Source organism: Camellia sinensis, chromosome 6 (genome assembly GCF_055761805.1).
Source record: "Camellia sinensis isolate YWXY chromosome 6, ASM5576180v1, whole genome shotgun sequence".
Lineage (NCBI taxonomy): Eukaryota > Viridiplantae > Streptophyta > Magnoliopsida > Ericales > Theaceae > Camellia > Camellia sinensis.
Genome location: NC_138966.1, coordinates 614823 through 620000, shown reverse-complemented (window position 1 = coordinate 620000; position 5178 = coordinate 614823).

Below are 5178 nucleotides of genomic sequence, written 5' to 3'. Positions count from 1 at the left end.
GGGCGAGCATGCAACGCCACGGCCTTGGCTAGCAGCAAGGCATGCCACGGCCTCGGCGAGCATGCCATGCCATGCCAAGGCCAAGGCCAAGGCCAAAGCCAAGGCCAAGGCCAAGGCCAAGGCAGTGGGCAAGGCCAAGTCCCTGTGCAAGGCATGGCCAAGGCCAAGGCCATGGCATGCCACCGCCTCGACCGATCTTTTTGAACATGATTCTTTTATAATCTTACCCAAACCGTGCAACACAATTAAAAATGCACTACAATCAATTTTAAATGTCATTCCCTATTTTTTTGCAATTTTTCTGGAGCTTTTCGAATTTTTAAAGCCCTTATTTGGCATAAAAAAATCAAAATAAAATAAAAAAAATGAAAAAAATAATTTAATAATTTCTATAATTACTAGTGAATCATCCTTTAATTATGGGAATTTTTCCATAATTTTTTGACCATTTTTATTAATTTTTATTATTTTTTAAGTATTAATATCGAAATAAATTAAAATAAAATATTTTCGGTAAAAAAATATTTTTTTTAATTTTTTTTATGGTGTATTAAATTATTTCCTACAACTTTCATGTTGAAAGTTTTGGCAAAAAACCATTACTTTTTAAAAAAACCCCATTATGACTCCTCGAACATGCTTGATGTTTCCTCCTGCCAGACTGAAAAGGGCTTAACAGGCTATTATAAGGGGGGGGCACCTCCCTTGCCCAGGGCAAGGCAGTGGCAGGTACGCCCCATGTTGGGCGCGGCCTGGGCTGCGGCCTTGGGTTACATGCACTGCGGCTCGACCGCGGCCTGGGCTGCGGCCTGGGGCGGCTCGGCCGCGGCCTTGGGCGGCCTGGACCGCGGCCTTGGGCGGCCTTGCGCGGCCTTGGGCGGCCTGGGCGCGGCCTTGCGCGGCCTGGGCGCGGCCTTGGGCAGCATGGCGTGGCATCCGCGCGGGCGTGGGCGGCCTGGCATGCGCGCGGCATGGGCAGCACGGCATGGCATGCGCACGGCCTGGGCGGCCTGGCATGCAGCCGGCCTGGCATGCCCGCGGCGTGGGCAGCACGGCATGGCATGCGCACGGCCTGGGCGGCCTGGCATGCAGCCGGCCTGGCATGCCCGCGGCGTGGGCAGCACGGCATGGCATGCGCACGGCCTGGGCGGCCTGGCATGCAGCTGGCCTGGGCAGCACGGCATGGCATGCGCACGGCCTGGGCGGCCTGGCATGCAGCCGGCCAGGGCAGCCTGGCCTGGCATGCCCGCGGCGTGGGCAGCGTGGCCTGTGCGAATACCGCGCGCGTGGTCTTTTGACCACGGTGCGCGTGTTGCGCGCATGGTCGCGCACGCCTTTGCACGCCTTCGCACGCAACGCACGTCTAGTGATAAGAACCGCAGCCAAGGCAGCCCAGCCCCAAGGCCATGGCCAGCAGCATGGCATGCCACGGCCAAGGCAGGCCAGCCAAAGCCAGCAGCATGCCATGCCAAGGCCAAGGCCAGCAGCATGCCATGCCACGGCCAAGGCAGCCCAGCCAAAGCCAGCAGCTTGCCATGCCAAGGCCAAGGCCAGCAGCATGCCATGCCACGGCCAAGGCAGCCCAGCCAAAGCCAGCAGCATGCCATGCCAAGGCCAAGGCCAGCAGCATGCCATGCCACGGCCAAGGCAGCCCAGCCAAGGCCAGCAGCATGCCATGCCACGGCCAAGGCAGCCCAGCCAAAGCCAGCAGCTTGCCATGCCAAGGCCAAGGCCAGCAGCATGCCATGCCACGGCCAAGGCAGCCAAGCCAAAGCCAGCAGCATGCCATGCCAAGGCCAAGGCCAGCAGCATGCCATGCCACGGCCAAGGCAGCCCAGCCAAAGCCAGCAGCATGCCATGCCAAGGCCAAGGCCAGCAGCATGCCATGCCACGGCCAAGGCAGCCCAGCCAAAGCCAGCAGCATGCCATGCCAAGGCCTAGGCCAGCAGCATGCCATGCCACGGCCAAGGCAGGCCTGCCAAAGCCAGCAGCATCCCATGCCAAGGCCAAGGCCAGCAGCATGCCATGCCACGGCCAAGGCAGCCCAGCCAAAGCCAGCAGCATGCCATGCCAAGGCCAAGGCCAGCAGCATGCCATGCCACGGCCAAGGCAGCCCAGCCAAAGCCAGCAGCATGCCATGCCAAGGCCTAGGCCAGCAGCATGCCATGCCACGGCCAAGGCAGCCCAGCCAAAGCCAGCAGCATGCCATGCCAAGGCCAAGGCCAGCAGCTTGCCATGCCAAGGCCAAGGCCAGCAGCATGCCATGCCACGGCCAAGGCAGCCCAGCCAAAGCCAGCAGCATGCCATGCCAAGGCCTAGGCCAGCAGCATGCCATGCCACGGCCAAGGCAGCCCAGCCAAAGCCAGCAGCATGCCATGCCAAGGCCAAGGCCAGCAGCATGCCATGCCACGGCCAAGGCAGCCCAGCCAAAGCCAGCAGCATGCCATGCCAAGGCCAAGGCCAGCAGCATGCCATGCCACGGCCAAGGCAGCCCAGCCAAAGCCAGCAGCATGCCATGCCAAGGCCTAGGCCAGCAGCATGCCATGCCACGGCCAAGGCAGGCCTGCCAAAGCCAGCAGCATGCCATGCCAAGGCCAAGGCCAGCAGCATGCCATGCCACGGCCAAGGCAGCCCAGCCAAAGCCAGCAGCATGCCATGCCAAGGCCAAGGCCAGCAGCATGCCATGCCACGGCCAAGGCAGCCCAGCCAAGGCCAGCAGCATGCCATGCCACGGCCAAGGCAGCCCAGCCAAAGCCAGCAGCTTGCCATGCCAAGGCCAAGGCCAGCAGCATGCCATGCCACGGCCAAGGCAGCCCAGCCAAAGCCAGCAGCATGCCATGCCAAGGCCAAGGCCAGCAGCATGCCATGCCACGGCCAAGGCAGCCCAGCCAAAGCCAGCAGCATGCCATGCCAAGGCCAAGGCCAGCAGCATGCCATGCCACGGCCAAGGCAGCCCAGCCAAAGCCAGCAGCATGCCATGCCAAGGCCTAGGCCAGCAGCATGCCATGCCACGGCCAAGGCAGGCCTGCCAAAGCCAGCTGCATGCCATGCCAAGGCCAAGGCCAGCAGCATGCCATGCCACGGCCAAGGCAGCCCAGCCAAAGCCAGCAGCATGCCATGCCAAGGCCTAGGCCAGCAGCATGCCATGCCACGGCCAAGGCAGCCCAGCCAAAGCCAGCAGCATGCCATGCCAAGGCCAAGGCCAGCAGAATGCCATGCCACGGCCAAGGCAGGCCAGCCAAAGCCAGCAGCATGCCATGCCAAGGCCAAGGCCAGCAGCATGCCATGCCACGGCCAAGGCAGCGCAGCCAAAGCCAGCAGCATGCCATGCCAAGGCCTAGGCCAGCAGCATGCCATGCCACGGCCAAGGCAGGCCAGCCAAAGCCAGCAGCATGCCATGCCAAGGCCAAGGCCAGCAGCATGCCATGGCACGGCCAAGGCAGCCCAGCCAAAGCCAGCAGCATGCCAGGCCAAGGCCTTGGCCAGCAGCATGCCATGCCACGGCCAAGGCAGGCCTGCCAAAGCCAGCAGCATGCCATGTCAAGGCCAAGGCCAGCAGCATGCCATGCCACGGCCAAGGCAGCCCAGCCAAAGCCAGCAGCATGCCATGCCATGGCCTAGGCCAGCAGCATGCCATGCCACGGCCAAGGCAGGCCAGCCAAAGCCAGCAGCATGCCATGCCAAGGCCTAGGCCAGCAGCATGCCATGCCACGGCCAAGGCAGGCCAGCCAAAGCCAGCAGCATGCCATGCCAAGGCCAAGGCCAGCAGCATGCCATGCCACGGCCAACGCAGCCCAGCCAAAGCCGGCGGCATGCCATGCCAAGGCCAAGGCCAGCAGCATGCCATGCCACGACCAAGGCTGCCAGCCAAAGCCAGCAGCATGCCATGCCAAGGCCTAGGCCAGCAGCATGCCATGCCACGGCCAAGGCAGCCCAGCCAAAGCCAGCAGCATGCCATGCCAAGGCCTAGGCCAGCAGCATGCCATGCCACGGCCAAGGCAGCCCAGCCAAAGCCAGCAGCATGCCATGCCAAGGCCAAGGCCAGCAGCATGCCATGCCACGGCCAAGGCAGCCCAGCCAAAGCCAGCAGCATGCCATGCCAAGGCCAAGGCCAGCAGCATGCCATGCCACGGCCAAGGCAGCCCAGCCAAAGCCGCCAGCATGCCATGCCAAGGCCAAGGCCAAGGCCAGCAGCATGCCATGCCACGGCCAAGGCCAAGGCCAAGGCAGCCCATCCGAAGCCAGCAACATTCCATGGCAAGGCCAACGCAGCCCAGCCAAAGCCGGCGGCATGCCATGCCAAGGCCAAGGCCAGCCGCATGTCTTGCCACGGCCTTGTCCCGCAGCGTGGCGTGCCTTTGCCTTGGGCTAGAACATCGCATGCCACGCCCTTGGCAAGCAATCCTGTCCCTCGTGTAATTGCCATTTGGTTTGGCTTTGACTTACGTATATGTTGCCCTGCGAAATGCTTGTCCCTCGGGTAATAGCCGTTTGGTTGCCTTTGACTTGCGAACCCGTTGCTAGTGCTTTCCCCAGTGGAAGCTTTGTTGGGAAAAGTATGTCCCTCGGAAGTTGCCTGTTGCGTTTGTTATTTGCATTCGAGCTATCCGATGCTTGCTGGGTTTCTCTAAGAGTTTTTGCACGTTCGTCGGGCTTTTTAATTATTTATTTACTCATAAAAATTATAATAAAATAAATTAAAAATAAAAAAATAATTAAAAAAATTACTATAATTACTAGTGCCTCATCTTATAATTGTTGGAATTTTTCTAGAATTTTTTGAGTATTTTTAGTAATTTTTATTATTTTTTAAGTATTAAAATTGAAATAAATTAAAATAAAATATTCCGGTGGCCAAATATTTTTTTATAATTTTTTTTATGGTGTATTAAATTATTTCATACAACTTTCATGTTGAAAGTTTTGGCAAAAAACCATTACTTTTTAAAAAAACCCCATTATGACTCCTCGAACATGCTTGATGTTTCCTCCTGCCAGATTGAAAAGGGCTTAACAGGCTATTATAAGGGGGGGGCACCTCCCTTAAGGCTGGCCAGCATGGCCAGGCCACAGGCCACGCCTATGCCTAGGCGGGCGCTTGGCACATGCCATCGCTTGGCTTGTGGCATTGGCTTGTGGCATCGAAACTACATAGCCAAGCACGGGATGCGTCGAGTG